The 19,497-nt window shown below is 43.5% G+C and overlaps 1 long non-coding RNA gene across 1 annotated transcript in view; it reads left to right on the top strand.

Annotated features, from left to right (window-relative positions):
• Positions 1-19,497, top strand: part of LOC134733528 (uncharacterized) — a 42,380-nt gene that overhangs the window by 685 nt on the left and 22,198 nt on the right. The window contains exons 2-3 of the long non-coding RNA XR_010117095.1: positions 1,954-2,239; positions 3,152-3,272. This is a non-coding gene — a long non-coding RNA (uncharacterized lncRNA). The remainder of the gene's footprint in view (positions 1-1,953; positions 2,240-3,151; positions 3,273-19,497) is intronic.

The following is a 19,497-nucleotide window of genomic DNA, read 5'->3' as shown; positions in this document are numbered from 1 at the left end:
ATGACTTAACTACTACTACTACTACTACTACTACTACCACCACCACCTCTACTGTATTACTATGATGAATCAAATGACTATAGTATCTGCCATTTATTGAGTCCTTACTATGTGTCAGACACTGGGTCAGGTTTAATGCAGTTTTTTGCTGCATTTTCCTATCCTCGAATATTTCCCCATATTCTATAAAAGAGATGTTATTCCCTCATTTTATAGATGTAGAAATGATGCTTAAGAGAAATTAAATGATCTCTCCAAGCCACACAATTAGAGAGTGGTAGATTAGGGCTTCAGATCCAGAAAATCTGCAGAGAGTATGCTGCTACTCTTCATGGTTTAAGAAAGGACTTTACCTCCTGAAGGAGCTGAAGAGTAGATGAGGTGGAGAATGTTGTTCATCTGGAGATTTCAGAAAAGAAGCTAAAAAGCAGAGGGGATTGGAGGAAATATGTACTTGGGAGTCTGCTAAGCCTGCTACACACATTTGGGCTTTTCCTGGTCACCCTTAAAATGCCATCTTCATCAACAAAATCACCTCTGAAGATGCTATCAGCAAGACACAGTCTAAGCAAACCCAGATCAATGACAGGCTACCTTGCTTCAAATAAGACATCCATCAGCGTATATTAGGAAGAGCTGAGGACTGGGAAAGGTCTAGTGCTAGACCGCAGATCCTTGCTTACCAACTGAGTGACCTTGGGCAAGTCATTTCACTTCTCTAAGTCCGTTTTCGCATCTGAAAAACAAGAATTATAATTCCTGTTCTGCCTACGTCACAGAGTAATTATGAGGATCAAATAGGATCATGTATGTGAAAATGCTTTTCTTACCTTAAAGTCCCACATAAATATGCAGAATGTGAGGCAAAGACTGAGTAATGAATTCCGATGTCACGTAAATATCACTCTCAGGAAATTGCCTCCTGCCCCATAGATGTTGAAAGGCATATTACTTTCCTTTTTAAAGAAAGGTCTGATGGCTCAGTTAAGGCCATCAGATTTTGTCATTTTCTGAGGCCATATCATTTGCATATGATTTATGTGTGTTTGCATAATGCATTCAAAAGACTCACTGCAAGTATATAAGAGTAAAATAAAATGAATGAATATGAGTGACCTTCTGCCACAGTATTCAAATCACATATTCAGGGCATAATACCCTGAAATATGAAATAGATTAAAATGTAAACTATTGCAAACAGATGAGAAGATAGGTTTTAGAGTTTAGAGGCAAGAATGAAACTCTTATTTGGTCCCAGAATTTGGATATAAAGAACCACATCCTCTTACAGGTCACCCCATCCAAATGATGTTCGTGCATGAATTCTCTCCTACACACCCCTTAATTCACCCCTCTCTGTAGACAAAAACATACTCTCTGAATTATTTTTCAGTCTATTCTGAAATGCCTCGGGTGACAGAAAACTCATCATCCCTCACCCCCCAATGGTTTTGGCCAAGTTTGACTGTTTAAAAGGTTTTATCTTATATTGAACTGTTAAAGTCTCCTTTGGCTAACAGAATAAGTTCAAGGCCTTTTCTACCTTCAAGTATTTGAAAATAGCTACCATGTCCCTGAATCTTTCTCTTTCTAGGTTAAAAATCTCTAGTTCCTCAAACTATGTCATAAATTCATGTATTACAACCCCTAGCAGGGGCTGTTTATCTAAATGTTTTCCCAATTGCCCAAGAAAAGCACTGACTTGAATTTTAATCCCAGCTTTGCCACTCACTGGTTGTGTGTCACTGGCGCAGTCTCTCAGTCTCAATTTACTTACCTGCGAAATTATGGGTTTAACTAGCTTATCAACAAGGTACTTCTTTATTTAAAACTCCATTACTCTATTTCAAAACTATGATTTCCAATTTACTTTTGTAACAGAGTTTTTGGCTTGAGCCAATAATATTGAGTTACACTTGATTTTTGTTAATAATCTGCTCTTTCTTTTTCCAGGTAGTCTCACATCTTCTTGGCAAACAAAAATTAGAGAAAGAAGTTTGGCTGAGTGATGGGCGCCATGATTTCTGCAATCCCAGTTGACTCACAGTGCCATTAAGGGATCAAACTGCCATCACCCATGCTGAGAAACAGTTCTTGCAGAGATATGGAGAGGGAGAAGAGAACATGAGAAAACACACCAGAAATGTATTTATTTCTACTGATCAGCATCCATTTCAGTGAGGAAACAACACACTGTGGGCCCCAGAAGTTTTCAAAAGTTCAAGCATCCTTATATTAGGTATTAACATATATTTACATACAAATCTCAAATCATTGTTTTTGTTGTTGTGCTGTCTTTTATTCTACTACATTTGCATGCAGTTCATCCCTTGTGATCAGCTGTGTCCCAATGGGCGACCCCATAGAACTACCCAATTTCCTGTCTGGTGAGGCCCTTACATTCACTTCCTTGTTGCCACATATTTATAATCTGGGAGTGATTTGGGGTCCTAGAACACTTTATTTGGCTCTTCAAGCTCTTTCCTGGTGATAACTCAAAGGCTAATGTACTTTTTTTTTTTTTTTTTTTTTTTTTTGAGACGGAGTCTTTGCTCTTTCACCCAGGCTGGAGTGCAGTGGCGCAATCTCGGCTCACTGCAAGCTCCGCCTCCCGGGTTCATGCCATTCTCCTGCCTCAGCCTCTCCGAGTAGCTGGGACTACAGGCGCCCGCCACCACGCCCGGCTAATTTTTTGTATTTTTTAGTAGAGACGGGGTTTCACCGTGGTCTCGATCTCCTGACCTTGTGATCCGCCCGCCTCGGCCTCCCAAAGTGCTGGGATTACAAGCGTGAGCCACCGCGCCCGGCCGTACTTTCTTTTAAGGATGCGCAAACCAAAATATTCTGATCTAAGTTTAGCAAAAAGCGAGATTTTTTAAAATAATTTCATTAGGGAATTAAAACAATAATTTATATTATATCTTATGGGCACCTGTTGATATTAAACTGACCTATATTTTTCCCCTCTCTACATTTAGTTGTAGTTCTGCTTTTTGTTCAAGCCTGCTTTCCTGCCTCCAGATGGTTATGTTTATTTGCATCTAAAATTTTACGTGAATATTTTAAATATCGTATGGTCAATTTTACTCTTTATCGTTATATTTCCCAATATATGTTTGTTTATTTTATTTTATTATTATTATTTTTTCAGATGAAGTCTTGCTCTGTCACCCAGGCTGGAGTGCATTGGTGCGATTTCAGCTCACTGCAACCTTGCCTCCCAGGTTCAAGAGATTCTACTTCCTCAGCCTCCTGAATAGCTGGGATTACAGGTGTGTGTCACCATGCTTGGCTAATTTTTGTATTTTTAGTACAGATGGGGTTTCACTATGTTGGCCAGGCTGGTCTTGAACTCCTGACCTCAGGTGATCCACCTGCCTCAGCCTCCCAAAATTCTGGGATTACAGGTGTGAGCCACCGTGTCCGGCCTGTTTATTTTTTAAATCAAATTATTATAACCCAAGGTTCAGAGCCATAAGGGCCCAAAGTCAAGCTTGCCTCTCTCTGAGGGTTATTGTTGTGCTGCTTCATGAGTGCACCAGAACAAAGCCATCTGTTCCTCTACTCCTGCCTTCTTGTCATGCTGCTTTTGCTTCTGTCTTTGTGGTTGATGATGCTTGTGAGGCCACCAGGCTAGACAGAGCAAGTGATGGTGATGCTCCTCTCACACCTTGAGAGGAGACAGGGCTCCCCTCATGTCTGGCTTGATTTTACAGGGGAAGAAAGACTTTTCCTCTACCCTCTTTGGTTCTCAGACTGGAGCCTGTGAATTGAACTGACAAAAGACAGATTAACAGGAGAAAAAGCATAATAATTTTATTTGATGTCAATATTTTTATGTGGCACAAGGGCTTCCTAGAAAGACAGGAAGCTCCCAAAGAGGCGGTTAGACCCAGAGGATTACATACCATTTTAACAAAGAGCAATCAACTGTGGAGATGTGACAAGACAAAGGAAAAAGGGATTTGAGCTAGGAGCAGTAAATTGTGGGAAAGTGACTGGGAAATATATGGAGAAAATTAATGAAAGGTAAAGGTTAAGTAAGGTCTGTTTTGACTCCTTGTCTCCAGTGATAAGAATATTCTCTTATTCCTGGTACAGGAATGGCACCTTTCTCATGGGAAATTTATGTCCTGTTTTTAGGTAAAAATGGGGAGGGCAGGAAGCCTCTCCTACATCTGCAATTTCTCAGTTACTTTCAGGTCAGAATAATCAACACATCAAAGTGGTGAATTTTGGGGTATTATGTTCTGGTCTCTTTCAATTTCAAGCTCAGCTGTGTACTTTTGAAGCTGAACAGGCTTGTGATGCTGACCCTCATCCAGAACTTGACTATTTCTCTGCACTGTTTTTTTTGTTTTTTTTTTTTTGAGACAGAATTTCACTCTTGTTGCCCAGGCTGGAGTACAATGGCACAATCTTGGCTCACTGCAACCTCTGCTGCCTGGGTTCAAGCAATTCTCCTGCCTCAGCCTCCCAACTGCCTGTAGTTCCAGCTAGTTGAGGGGCTGAAGCAAGAGGATTGCCTGAGCCCAGGAGGTCAAGGCTGCAGTGAGCTGAGATCGCACCACAGTACTACAGCCTGAGTGACAGAGTGAGCCCGTCTCTAAAAAAAAATAAATTACAAAAATAGTAATTAAAAAAAATATTTTTATAGGCAGAGTTCTCGCTGTGTTCCAGACTGGTCTTGAACTCCTGGCCTCAAGTGATCCTCCTGCCTCAGCCTCTTGAGTAGCTGGCATTACAGGCATGAGCCACCATGCTTGGCAAGAATTACGTGTTATTTCTAGCATAAAGCATGTGTGAGTGACCAGGCTGATTTATTGTCCATATTCAGTTTGTGGTTTTAAGGAGCAGCTCCTCAGGAGGCAAAGTAAAAGGAAGAGCAAAAATAAAATGTATATAGGGAATACAGACTATATGCCGGTACTCTTGTAAACACTTGATGTGTTTATCACATATAATTTCAGAACTACTTGTTGATGTAGGTCCTTTTTTTTTTTTTTTGAGATGGATCCTTGCTCTGTCGCCCAGGCTGGAGTGCAGTGGCGCCATCTCGGCTCACTGCTAGCTCCACCTCCCGGGTTCACGCAATGTAGGTCCTATTTTTATCCCAAATGTATCGATGAGTACACCAAGGTTAGAGCGGTTCAGAAATACACGCAAGGTCGCAGGTCAGAAAGTGGAAGTTCCAGGGCTCTTAACTCTCTCTGTCTGATCCCAGACTCACTCTTGCTCCCCACCATACTGCTTCTCAAGAAATCCCCTTGCTTGTAGTGGAAAGAATCCCAGAACCCCAGCCATATGGCAGGAAATGTGTTCAGCGCGGACTTCTCAGGCGCTCAGGTTTGCATTCAGGCGCTCCCAGTTTGCGGTCCTCTGTGGGGATTCTTTCTGGCACTTATCTGACAACCACATTTCATAGGATGGAGAGGGTATTTGGAAGAGATGTCAGCCTTAGAAATTTAATCAGCTGGGCCAAAAGCAATCAAGATGCCATCTGGACAGGCTCTGACTTCCTGCCCAGAAGATAAAGACATCTGGACTTAGTAAATGCCAAGGACATGCTGACTTGGTCCCCAGGCCCGTGGGCCACTCCTCGCTTCATGCAGATGTATTTTCTTAATTGCACAGAATCTATGGGCTGTGAGCGACTGCCGGGACCACTGAGTGCCTATTGCTGTTGACCACCAAAGTAAACACTGCAAGCTGTAGTGACTTCCCAGTGCTAAGGAGATGGAGTGACTGCAAAGGCCACAGTAAATAGGACTCTTTAATGACAGGGCAGGAGGAGGCTGCCCCAGGCCCGATTTATTTTTGATACAGTCTCTGCATTAGGGCACATGATGACTGCTGATCGTTAAGTAGGGCTGCGAGGAAATGTTTGTACATATGAAGAAGCTAATTAAGGTGGCTTGCCAGGTCTGCATACTCAATCTCTGCTTATTGAGACTTCTTCCTCCTGTGAGGGAGGCTCTCTCCAATCACGTAAGATCTCCGGCAGTCATCCTGCATGTGAGTGCCCTGGGTAGAATATGAAGGGGCTCGGGGACGAGCTTGGGAACTAGAAGTAAATGGTTAAGATTCTGCAGAGGGCTTTTATTGTGGCAATATCTGAACATTTGCACAAATTTTCTAAATATCTTTCTAGAAATGACTTGAATCTCACATACCTGTTTCTGTTTATTTTAAAGCAGAGTTTGAGTCCTTCCAATAAGTGCCCAAAGCCACCAAATTTGGTATAGCTGGGACCAAAATGCTTTGCTTTTCCCCGATAACTTCCCCAGAGAAAAGTGCTACTTGCTCTAAGTAGACTCATGAGATTTCTGTTTTATAAATAACACTGATCAAAACTATTGTAAATAGTTCTCTTTCAGCTCCTGCATGGCTGGAACATATGTAAGATTTTTAGGTTTTTGAGATTTGCTAGTTTGGGGCAATTTACATTTGGGAGTTTTAATTTCAAAATAATAAAAAATATTGAATGTTTTCCAAGTTTTCGATTCTAGCCTAAGATCTGGAAACAACTATCATTTCTGACTTAAGAACAAAACCAAACCAGCCCCAGTCACAGAAATGTATCACTTTGTTATATGGAGATTGATGGAGAGTTGGTCAAAACCTTGCTCAATTCCTCTGACCTCCATGCTCAGGAAAACACATTTTCATTATTTGTCTTTGATTTTTATAGGTTGCATTTGTTTCTTTGCCTGTCATTCATTTCACTTTGATTGCATTTTCTTTCTGAAAGTCTTTTTCCCGTAGGGCCGGTTTGGTCAGCATTCAGTTCTCGCTTTAATTGGGCCTATCTCTTTAAGCTTTCGTCCCCTCAGATTTTTATATTCATTTTTATTGTTGAACCTCACTTTAAGCTGTGGCTTTTCATTGTCGTGCCTTCCCATTTGTTCCTCATTCACCAGAACTTTGTTTCTGTGGGATCATCATCTTTCTTGATCTGTGGAAGGCCCAGGTAGCACCCATTTATTTTCTTCCCTCGGTGTCTTGTTGGGGCCCACTCATCTGAGTCCTTGGGGTTGCTCAGATGCCTGATCATCTCAGCAGCCAGCACCATCAAAGAGGAAACCTGCCTGAGATCCCGGCTTTGAGCTTATTCCAGTTCGGGGTCTGGGACCTAGTGGCCACCTGAGGCAGCATGGGATGTGTTTGTAGGAGGTAAGTTAGGGAGTGGTGGGCACCAGCCCCCTGAGATGTGACATGCCCCCCGGCCCTGACATTGGCCAATGCGGTAGGCAGTTCACCTGTGAGGTGGGGCAAATCTAGCTTTTTGACTTTTGTTCCCAAATGAGATGCAAGATATGGAGCCCATGGCGAAGAAAAGAAGAAGCTAAGAACTGGTGTGTCTTGGGTTTTCAACCAGAGAAAAAATCCAGTTTATATTGCAGAATAAGCATATACCATGATCAGACCAGCCATAAACAGACATCAAGGTAGAGAAAAAGTCCTTACAGAGAGATACCATCAGCAATGGCCAAGTATGGTGATATTCTAACATTCTAGTTTCAAATTCTAGCATAGTTTTTCTCGTTGGAACATAACTACTGTAGTTCCTGTCGTAGTCTATAATTAATGAACAAACAAACAAAAAAAGAAGTAAAAAGAGGAAACTGTAAAATTCCTGTTCCCACCTTCTAAATATAGTTTAATTTGCTTTAAACAAATCTACCATAACACTTTTAATTTGTAGAACTGATAAACATTATTTTATCAAAGGACTCATAATTATTTGTGACTGTGCTCACAGAATAGAGTTCCTTATAGAATTTCTTTAAACTGTAACAAACCTGGTGCAGGTTTTTTGATGACTTGATTTTTAAAAATTTAACTGCACGTATCTTGGCTGTATAAAGCGAGGCTGACTTGTAACTTTGAAACATGCACATTAAATAGTCAAGAGTCAATACAGAAACTGAACAAATGACAAAAAATGTTTGCTTCAAGTGAGTCAGTCATGTCAAAACTACTCTCAGAATTGATTTGGAGATAGCCTAGGCTGTAGTTTTCAGAGAAACCTGTACAGCCGGGTGGGGCATTGTGGTTTGCTAGTTTCTGGAGAGGTCAAAATGTGAAGTCAAAATGGTGTGCTGATATGGGAAATGACTGAGCTCCATTGCAATTCAGACCTATAACAAGTGATTAAGGCACCTGCTATCCCCAGGCCTCAAGCTCTGTGTGGGTGCAGTGGAGCTGGATACTTGAAGAGCTGGTTGTTTTCCAGGGCAGGAGATGGCCCACTGCCAATCCAGAATTCTACCAAGAAAATAGCCTGGCCATGGCCCACATTTCCCAAACAGATGCACCTTTTTTTTTTGGATTGTCACGTTTTTAAAAAAATACATATGCTTTCATCAGCAGAATTGAATGTGGAAGGTTGCTGATGTTTTTTAAATTAATAGAATATGAAGCATTTACCATCTTCATAAGAAAGTTCATTAAAATATTACCTTTTATCCCCCTGTCTTCTGAGAAATGAATATCTAGCACACAGTGCTTACGATTGCCAGGTACTGTCCTAAGTATTGTAGAGATGCAAACTAATGTAATCCTATGCCTCGACTCTGAGTAGTCTTTTCTAGGCAAAGAAACACAAGGAAGCTAAGTAAATTGCCCAAGGTCATTCACTATATGGATGGGTTGGGGCTTGAACCTAGGGAGTCTGGCCGCAGAGATCAAACAAGAGAAAGAAGGTATCAGGGAAGCCTGAAGAAGTGAAAAAAACCACCAGAACAACCAGTTTTGCCTAATGCTTTGAAGAAAACTTTGAATCCTGTCTCCTTCCTTGCCCATGAAAAATGTCCATTTAGTCATATTCGGGGTCAAGGGCAGAGCGAGGTGGGAGAGTGCCAGCCCGATGCTCTGTGACCCCACCCCAGCCTCGTCCCCTAGGCTTTCTCTTATGCAGTGCTCTCCCAGCCTCTGTCATCTCCTTAAACACGGGTCTCCTTGCCTGGGCCAACCCTGTACATCCTTCTGAGCAGCACTGCCCAATAGAAATGGGAGCCACATATGCAACTGTAAGTTTTCTAGTGGCCCATCTTAGAAAGAAAAACAAATCACCAAACAAACAAATCTGTCATTGCTTTATTCTTCCACATTTTGCTTTTTAAACTTGTGTTTTATTTTTAAGTTTTTTACTTTAAAAAAATGCCCAAAAAGTAGACAGAAAACAGCTCCTGGAAGAATTTACAACCAACTGCATCAGGGTCTGGAAAACTGGACCAGGGTGGCGATGAGTGGAAGGGAAGGGGTCTCCTTTAGTCACTGCAGCCCCACTGGAAGACCAAGGGAGCAGGGATTCTTCAGTCAAAAGGGAGGCAGGGAAGAGAAGTGGGAGGAGGGAGAGGAGGTGGGAATTGGGTGGTTGGAGGAGATGAACAGAAAATAAAATGTCATTGTTGTCTGGTTGAATCCAGAGAAAAATATCTGGCCCTGTATGGAGGGAGGATGCCCTTCCTAGGGGAGGGAGGGGGTCTGGAGGGAAGCAGGGTAGGGAGGCTGCCCTGGGCAGGCCCTGGTGGAGGAAGCGGGCAGGCAGGGGCCTCCGGGACTGTGGGACACGCTAGCTATCGTGTTCTTGTGCCATCACCCTGTGTCTTCCCAGAGCAGCTCCTTGCTTCATTTTGCTTTCTCTTAATAAATGACATGGCAGTCCTCCCTGCCCCAAAGTGAAAAATTAATTAATTTCAGGAATATATTTTATTTAACTCAATATATCAAAATATTATTGCAATCATATAAAATCAACATAACTGATGTGAAATATTAATGAGATGTTCACCTTCTAACTTCATACTATGTCTTCAAAATCCAGGGCTTGTTTTACATTTCCATCACATCTCAATCTTGGCACTATATTTTCATTGGAAATATTTGATCTGGATTTAGATTTCATAAAATTCATAGCCAAAAAACTAGATTGACATAACCAAATTGTTCCAGGCACACTTAAAAGTTTTTCAACCACTGAATCAAGTAATAATGTTTAGTGTTTAAACAAGTTAAAATGAAATAAAATTCAATATTGTTTCTCAGTCTACATTTCAAGTGCTCAAGAGGCACATGTGAGCTGGAGAGAAATGAAACCAAATAAACACGGGCTAGTGAGTTCAGATTAAACAGCCACCTGAAATCATCATTGACTGATGACTCTTGCTGGCTACCTCGGCGCAGCAAACTGCAGGCAGGCCTGGAAGCTTGGGTTTTTGGCATAGAGTGTTGTCAGGTTCATTCCTACACTGTAGGCAGTGGCAGGAGTTATTTTGCAAATGTTATCCCTGCCACCTAGTGGCCACTTTCTGAATGTCACTTCAAGATTACCACCTGAAAATTCGTGTTGGCCTCAGCCTTGCCGCCCCTTCCAGACTTTCTCCTGCTTGGAGGCCTCCATGTGGCTCGGTGCTGCTGATGTGTCATAACTGTTTTGGGGCTGCGTTAGCGATCCCTGGAGGATACGGACTGAGTTGTATCTCCCTTTGTCTTCCCACAACAGTAAGGTGCTTGGAGATCAAGGAGCATGTCTCAGGAGCATTCTATGTGCCGAGGGGATGGCTTCTGTCTCCCCAAGGGTTAGAGTTCCCAATTTCTCTTGTGTCTGACTCAATGGTAGCACCTGAATCTTCTGTTTGTTAATATGTGTCCTTTCTCCATTGAACTGAGAAATCTGTGAGGTCAGGGACAATGTCTTTCTTATGTTTGAGCCCCATCCCCTAGTTTGGTATCTGCCTGACAACTGTCAGGGGAATGAATGAATGGCTGGATGGCATGGCTATAAACTCCCAGTCTGCCCAGCATTCTTGCCATAGTTCTCCAGATGGGGCATCTTCCCTTTTTCACTCTCAGGATGAACTGTGTCATCTTTATGTTTCTTCACCCCTTAGGCTCCCCCTTCTTCCATTACATGTTCAGCACATGCTTAGTACATGACCTTGCCTTGAGTTTTGGAAATAGAAAGCTGAAGTTAGGAACTCCTTAATTTACACCCACCAAATCTTCAAACCTACCTATCCGTGTACCAGCACATGCACCTGGATGCACTGCCACACCTTCCAAGTGTGCTCTGAATCCCCGGAACCACTCATTGGGATCACCTGGGCAGCTTTGCCAATGATTCATGCCTGGGTTCCAAATCAAAAAGTCTGATGTCTCATGTCTGTAATCCCAGCACTTTGGGAGGCCGAGGCGGGCGGATCACGAGGTCAGGAGATCAAGGCCATCCTGGCTAACACGGTGAAACTCCGTCTCTACTAAAAATATGTAGTCCCAGCTACTTGGGAGGCTGAGGCAGGAGAATGGCGTGAACCCGGGAGGCGGAGCTTGCAGTGAGCCGAGATCGCGCCACTGAACTCCAGCCTGGGCGACACAGCAAGACACTGTCTTCAAGGAAAAAAAAAGTCTGATGTCATTTGTCTTGGGTTTAGGCTGGGTATGGGGATTTTTAAAAAATGTCCCCAGGGGATCCTAAACCACAGCCAGGATTGAGACCTGCTTTCTGAATCCTCCGTTTCTGCCTTCTCAGCCTTCAGCAGGTAGCCCCACTCTTACCTGCATTTCCAACCATTTCTGTTTTTGGGTCATTTTCCAAATCATATGGAATTGCCCTAAACTCTGCCATATGAAAATAAGAATTTACAAAAGCTTTCCTGGATCCAATATTCACAGCAACTGTCTGCTTTCTTTATGTACTTTCCAGGCCAAACTTCAAGAATAAGTCACCCACACAGGCTGTTTCTGCTTCCTCCTCATCCTTATCATAAAATGTACTCCAGATTGGATTCTGTTCCAGGGATGATCACCATGTCATTCAAAACGACTCACCTCCCTTGGCCTCCAAGACCCCATGTTCTCCTAGTTTCTTTCTCAGGCTACCTTTCCACCTGAACTCCCAATGTTGAGAGCTCCTCAGGACACGTGCTTGGCTGTCTTTCTTTCTGACTTCACTTCCCATAGCTTTTCAGTCCCTGGGACTTTGGAACTTCAAGCCTGTGCTCAGACCATTCTGTCAGTCTCATACCTGCATATCCAAATCCCCATTTGGCCTTCCTTTCCAGAGGCATGTGCTAGACATCTCCGATTTCATGTTCCAAATGGAATTTTAAAAAATTAATTAATTAATTAATTAGTTTATTTTTTGAGATGGAGTCTCACTTTGTCACCCAGACTGGAGTGCAGTGGCGCGATCTCGGCTCACTGCAAGCTCCGCCTGCTGGGTTCACGCCATTCTCCTGCCTCAGCCTCCCGAGTAGCTGGAACTACAGGCACCCGCTACCACGCCTGGCTAATTTTTTTGTGTGCTTTTAGTAGAGACGGTTTCATCATGTTTGGCCAGGATGGTCTCGATCTCCTGACCTCTTGATCCACCCGCCTTGGCCTCCCAAAGTGCTGGGATTACAGGCATGAGCCACCACGCCCGGCCTAAAAAATTTATTTTAATTTTTTTTTTTTTTGAGACAGAGTCTCACTCTGTCACCCAGGCTGGAGTGTGGTGGCATGATCTTGGCTTACTGCAACCTCCACCTCCTGGGTTCAAGCGGTTCTCCTGCCTTAGCCTCCTGAATAGCAGGGATTACAGGTGCACACCACCATGCCCAGAAAATTTTTGTATTTTTAGGTAGAGATGAGGTTTTGCCATGTTGGCCAGGCGGGTCTTGAACTCCTCACCTCAGGTAATCCACCTGCCTCGGCCTCCCAAAGTGCTGGGATTACAGGCGTGAGCCACCATGCCTGTCCCCAGATGAAATCTTGATACACCACCCCCCCACACACTTAGACTCTTCTTGTATAATAGTTCCTATTGTATTAATTTCCTGTGGCTTCTGTAATAAATTACTAAAAATGAGCTGACTTAACCCAGCACACATTTATTTTCTCATAGTCTTGGAGGCCAGAAATCTAAAATCAATTCCTCTGGGTTGAAATCAAGGTGTTGGCAGGGCTGTACTCCCTCTGGAGCCTTAGGGGTGAATGTGTTCCTTGCCTTTTACTGTTCCTGTTAGCTGCTGGCATTCTTTGGTGTATTAGTCAGGATTCTCCCAAGAAACAGAACCAATAGGGTCCAACTGTCTCCCTAGAGAAGACCAATGCTCCAGCTCATGCAGTCACATGAGAGAAATTCCCTCTTGGCCTTTTTCTTCAACTCCGATCTTCAATTGATTGAATGAGGCCGGCCCACTTTGGCGAGGGTAATATACTTTACTCAGTCTATTCATTTAAATGTTAATCTCAACCAGAAACACCTTCACAGTCACATTAAAAATCATGTTTGGTCAAATGTCTGGGCACTCCATGGCCCAGTCAAGTTGACACATAAAATTAATTGTCACACTTCGCTTGTGGTGGCGTCACTCCAATCTTGGAGGCCAGCATCTTCAATTCTCTTTCCGCCCTGTCTTTACGTAGCCTTCTCCTCTGTGTGTGTGTATGTGTTTTAATCTCCTTCTGCCTCTTTTTCATAAGGATACAAGTGACTGCATTTAGGTTCCACCTAGATAATCCAAGATCATCTCCCCATCTCAAGATCCTCAATTACATCTACAAAGACTATTTTTTTTTTTTTTCCAAATAAGAGAACTTTTACAGGTCCCAGGGATTAAGACATGAATTTCTTCGGAGGACCATTATTCAGCCTATTACATCAATTCATACAACAACAATTTTATCCACCCAATGTCTTAAGCCAGAAATTTGGAACTCACATTTGTCATAAAATTCTCCTCAACACCATTTAATCCTGCCATAACTCCTGTATTTTCTTTTAAAAAGTCTTTTGTTTTTCAAGATCACCAGGTTCTCATAAATAAATCTTAATTCTCCTCAGTAATTTCCCTCTCCTCTGCCACCAACCTAACCCAAAACATAATATCTTTCCCATTCTTTTTTTTTTTTTTTTTGAAACAGAGTCTTGCTCTGTCACCCAGGCTGGATTGCAGTGGCCCAATCTTGGCTCACTGCAACCTCTGCCTTCTGGGTTCAAGCAATTCTCTGCCTCAGCCTCCCAAATAGCTGGGATTACAGGCGCCCACAACCACGACCGGCTAATTATTGTATGTTTAGTAGAAACGGAGTTTCACCATATTGGCCAGGCTGGTCTTGAACTCCTAACCTCGTGATCCACCTGCCTCGGCCTCCCAAAGTGCTGGGATTACAGGCTTGAGCCACCACACCTGGCTCCCATTCTTATTTTAATAGTTCATTTATGCCCATTGTAATTTTCTCTTTATTTGTGATGCTGTTAAGTGTCTGTCTCTAGTCACTAGATTATTGGTGTTGTGAAGGCAGGACCATACATGTTTTGTTCATCATTATATTTTAGGTCTCAGCATAGTGCTTAGTACAGAGTAGATACTCAATAAATATTTAACATATATATTATATATATTAATAGATGGATGGCACATTTTCCACCATGAGGAAACTCCCAGTCTGGTAAAGGGACCATTAAAAAATATATATCTATATATATCTATCTATCTATATATATAGATAGATATATATAGATATAGATATATATTTTTTTGAGATGCAGTCTTGCTCTGTTGCCCAGGCTGGAGTCCAGTGGCACTATCTTGGCTCACTGCAAGCTCTGCCTTCCGGGTTCGTGCCACTCTCCTGCCTCAGCCTCCCGAGTAGCTGGGACTACAGGCGTTCACCACCATGCCCAGCTAATATTTTTGTATATTTAGTAGAGAGGGGGTTTCCCCATGTTAGCCAGGATGGTCTCGACTCCTGACATGGTGATCTACCCGCCTTGGCCTCCCAAAGTGCTGGGATTACAGGCTTGAGCCACCACGCCCAACCTAAATATATTTTTTAAACCCTAAATTACTTTGTTGATTTAAACTGTTCCTATTGAGAACCATCTATCTGCCAGACATTGTATTAAGCTCACAGGATCTACTAATTAACACATAATATGAAATTCCTTGTTTTCACAGAGCTTTACCTTTTAGCTTGGGAGAAGACAGATAAAGGTATAATAAATACATAATAAATGCATTTTATGTATGTATATGTGCTTAAATATAACCTTAGAAAGGGAAAAGTGATGTGAGAAAAATAGAGCAGTTTAGAGAAGGGTTGTATACATTTGCAATTTTTAGATGGTGCAGAGCTTTTTGAGAAGTTGAAATTTGAGAAAAGGCCTGAAGGAGCTGAGGAGGTGGCTGAGTCATGAATGCATCTCGGGAAGGAGTTCCCCAGGCTGAGGGAGCTGCACCTGAGGAAGCCCAGGAGGCAAAGGTGGTCCTGGTCAAGACAGATGAGGAGGCCGGCGTGGCTGCAGCACGTGAGCTAGGTGGAGAGAGGCAATAGATGAGGGCACAGCTACTGTGGGAGCCAAACGTGTAGGATCTTTTAGGGCAGTGAAAGGACGTTGGTTTCTTGCAGCAGAGAAGGGACATCATCTGACATATTTTAAAAGTATCTCTCCGGCTCCCTTGTGGACTCTAAGCGACCAACAGTTGAAACAAGCACCCAGGAGGAGTCCTTCCAGCAACTGAGGTGAGAGATGATGGTGGCTCGGACCAGGGTGACAGCAACGGAGGTGCTGAGAAATAATTAGATTTTGGATACATTTTGAAAACAGGGCCAATAGGAATTTCTGATAAATTGGATATGGAGGTGTGGGGGTTTGGGGGAAGAGAGAGAGAGAAGAGAGAGGTCAAGAATATCACCAAGGTTTTTGGCTCATGTAACGGAAAGCTAGCCTAAATTCAGAGTTTTGTCTGGAACTTCTACCCCAAACATCTTAATTTCCTAAAGTCACTGGAATGGCTCAACAGCGCTGAACTTTCCAGACAGCTGCATGGAGTTGTCATCCATCCTTCTCTGGAGAGTGTTTGATCCCTTCTCTAAACTTATGCCCTGCTCCTCTCCCCCATCTGTGCACAGAGGACTTGGTCCGATTCTACCTCCAGAACAATGCTCAGCCCACAGCCCTCATTCCCTCCTTGATGAACAGTAACTGTGGACCTTTGACCTTCCTCTTGAGGTTGGTCTGAGTCTTGGCATTTACACCCACGGCTCTAGGTAAGGACATGCTTTGGGGTGTCTTTCTGGCCCTTGCCTTTGCGTTTGCGCACAGGGCTCTAGTGGCCCAATTATGTTGTTGCAGTAAAGTTTCTCCTTGTTCTGGTCTGGAGCAGTTGAGGTCATTCAGCCCCTGGATCTCTGTTGGCACAGGTGGCTTGGCTGAATGCCACTTTAGGTAACTGTGACCTGTTTACTCAACTTCTTCCTGGAGTTTTGATATTCTTGTTGTCAGGGCCTTTGGGAAAGTTTATACGATGGGCTCAGTGAATAAGCCGCAGCTGTTCTGAAATTAGGCTCCTTTCCCCGTGAATGTGCAGCTATGTGCGTGTGTGGATCAGGTGCACAGGGCTTTGAGGAATGTGGCGGAGACTCAGTGGCAAGAACAGTTGTCTGTGATTGCTGGGCCTTGTTTTGACCCAGTCCCTCACCCCACATAAGCCTCTCAGCGAGGAACATGGAAGGGTCAGGCCTCTCACGTTTCCTCCCCTGTGAGATTGGATTGCCACTGTGATGGCATTTCTCCCCATCTGCAGTTGCCGGGCAGACCCTGCATGTGTGCGCACACGTCCATGAGCCCACAACACTTGCGTATTTGCAGCGAAAGTCTCTGGGGAGAATGAATTTAAATGGACTCTCGACTGTTTGTTCTGGAGCGGCATGTGTTTACTTAAGTCACCAGGCTCCTTTCTAAATGTAGTCACGAGCTCTCCCAAACTCCACAGACACCCAAACAACCAAATATTCAGAAAGCCTGTGCCCTTCCCCTGCTTCGGCCCCACAGCCCGGCCTGGGTTGCTGGTCTGACCCGTAGCCGGCTGGGCAGGGTGGCTGTGAGCTGCCGGTGTGGCCCCAGGCAAGTGAAAGGGTCCTCGGTGTTCAACAACAGGAAGTGCTGGCAGGCTTCCCTTGCTAGGGAACTGAAAGTGGTGAAAACAGAGGATGTGTTCTTCAGGCTATCAGATAAAGCCCTCTGCACTGAGAACTGCTTCCGACAAGGAACAGAGACTTCACTGGTCTCTTCCCCATGCCTTGCCCTTGCCCTAATTAACTTCTGAATTTACATCACCTGTGAGTTCTGCTCTACTTCAGGGACTTGGGTGGAGAGGTTTCGGACAGTGGCCAAAAGCAAGGGACTGTCCACATGAGCTTTTAGAAACACCTGTGACCTGGTGCAGAGCTGAGCCAGCTTTGGCCACACTGTCTGGGATGCTGACTCAACACAGCTCTTTATATCTGATTGAATTTATCTTTCATTACCATGCGATCAAATTAAAGGGCAAGAAGGGATTTTTCTCAGTTTTCTGAAAGTGGTTGCAGCAAAACCCACTATGAAGCATTTATTTCTTGTATTGTTTAGACTGCACAGAATCAGAGGGAGGTAGGTGTGTGACTTTGTTTAGGGGAAGGTGAGCTCTGATGGCAATATTTTCTCCAAATGCCACACATGAAGTGGGAGAGGTGACAGCCAAGCCTGCAGGGACCCTATCTCTGAAAATGTGAGTGGAACAAAGCACCTCTGGGCTCTGGATGATTTTCTTGTGTGCTCCTGGGGTCTAGTTGGTTTAAACTCTTGAAGGCTGCAGTGTGTTTTTTGATATACCCCCATGTGAAGGGACATTTATTTAGCATTAACTACGGGCTTGGCACTGTTCTAAGGGCTTTGCATGTATTCACTTAGATTTACAAATTACTGAATATTGTTAAGAACAAAACCTAAGGAGCACAGGAGTGTTCACTGTGTTCTTTTGTTCCTATAAAAACAGCAATCGTTCCATTGCAAGTGAGGGAAAAGTGGAAAGGTACCCAAGAAAATGGTAGAGTGGTTGTCTGTGAGGAGATGAACTCAGGGACTGTGGTGTGGGAGAGAGACTTTTCACTGAATACACACTCTGCTCTGTTTGAATTATGTTTGACCATGTGGGATGCATTCTTGTTTCAATATAAACACACTGCTTTTATTTTTAAAGGGAACAAAATGAAAATTTTATAGGCCAAGGCAACTTTATGGGTCAGATCCTGGGCGCTGAATCCTGGAGTAGGGCAAGTCCAAGGCAATATTGTGTGTAGAATGGCGGGATGGGAGGGAGACCTTTGAGAACTATTTTTCTTCAGACAAAAAGACACAAAAGAGCTTGCTATCCTGGTGACTAAGAAATAGTTCTAATCTCAAATTGGAAGCTAGAAATTTAGGAAGGAGAACTCAAAATAGCAGTAAAGTCCACTTGATGTGAACCAGTGTCAAGGTAAAATTAGAAATGTGAGCCCACCCCTGTAACTCACCCGCTATGTATGTGTTGTTCTAATTCCGAGATTTCCTCACTCTGCAAGTCAGGCAGGCCTCACTTTCCCATCCTACCAGACTCAGACCCAGCTGATGAAAACCTACAATGTGCCTATTATACATACAGTCAGAACACTGGCCCAGTCATCTGGTCCTCAGGTATATGTATTATAGATGGAGGTTACTGTGCTAGGGTTGTGTAGAAGCCAAGACAGATGGGACTCAAAGCCTGCCACTCCTGGAAACCACCCACTACAAGGATAACACATGCATCAGAAACTCTAACGGAGAACTGACTATGATTAGGACCACCAGAGGAATAGGTAGAGGGGAATAGGGTTTCAGAGAAGAGAAGGATTACATTAGTCCAGAAGCAACTGGGACATTCAAAATGGGCTTTGCTTGTCATTGGAATTTTGGTAGAGGGAAGGAAGAATATTTCATGCAGAGAGAGTGGCTTAAGCAGGGAGAGCCAGGTGTGTTTAGGGAACAGGTATAGAAGTGGTTGAAATGCATTGGAAAGGGAGTGGAGGGAGAGCAGCCTGGAAAGATAGGGAAGGGTAAGCTCACAGGGGGTCTTGAAGTTATACATTCTGTATAAGCAATGGGAAGTCATTTCATTGTTCCAAGCAGAGGAGTGACAGGACTTGAGTTGCAGTGCAGCAGAGGGGAAGAGGTAAGAATGAGGGTTTGGGAAATGGATATGGAGGCTTTGGAATTCATGGTCCAGCTGACAGCTAGTGAGAGTAGAAGCAGAAGGAAGGAAAAGAAGCCATTAATGACAGATTTTTCAAAAAGAAGAAAAGAGAAATGACAATTCATTGGGTTCAGAATAGAGGGAGCAAGGGGTGAAGTTTTGTGCCTGGTTTATCAGGAAGAAAGGGCTGGTATAAGCAAGTTTGGGAGCAACGGTGCCAAGGAAGATGATGAGTTAGCACAGGGATTTTGGGGGTCTTGCACACAACACAGAAAAGTCTGAGACTGGAACTGAGCAGAGGAGCTAGATATATTTTTGGGAGTGACTTCTGTAGTTGAAATAGTCCCAGCCCAAAGAATAGATGATCTTAGTAATTAAAGATTTTTGAAAGGAGAAAAAAGAATATGATCTGGCAACGTAAGTCAAAGAAAGAGGAGACAAGACAGAATAAGAAGTGGAAAGTGGAGTCATGGAA

The sequence above is a fragment of the Symphalangus syndactylus genome, chromosome 18 (genome assembly GCF_028878055.3).
Source record: "Symphalangus syndactylus isolate Jambi chromosome 18, NHGRI_mSymSyn1-v2.1_pri, whole genome shotgun sequence".
Lineage (NCBI taxonomy): Eukaryota > Metazoa > Chordata > Mammalia > Primates > Hylobatidae > Symphalangus > Symphalangus syndactylus.
This window is presented reverse-complemented; position numbering and strand designations above follow the sequence as displayed.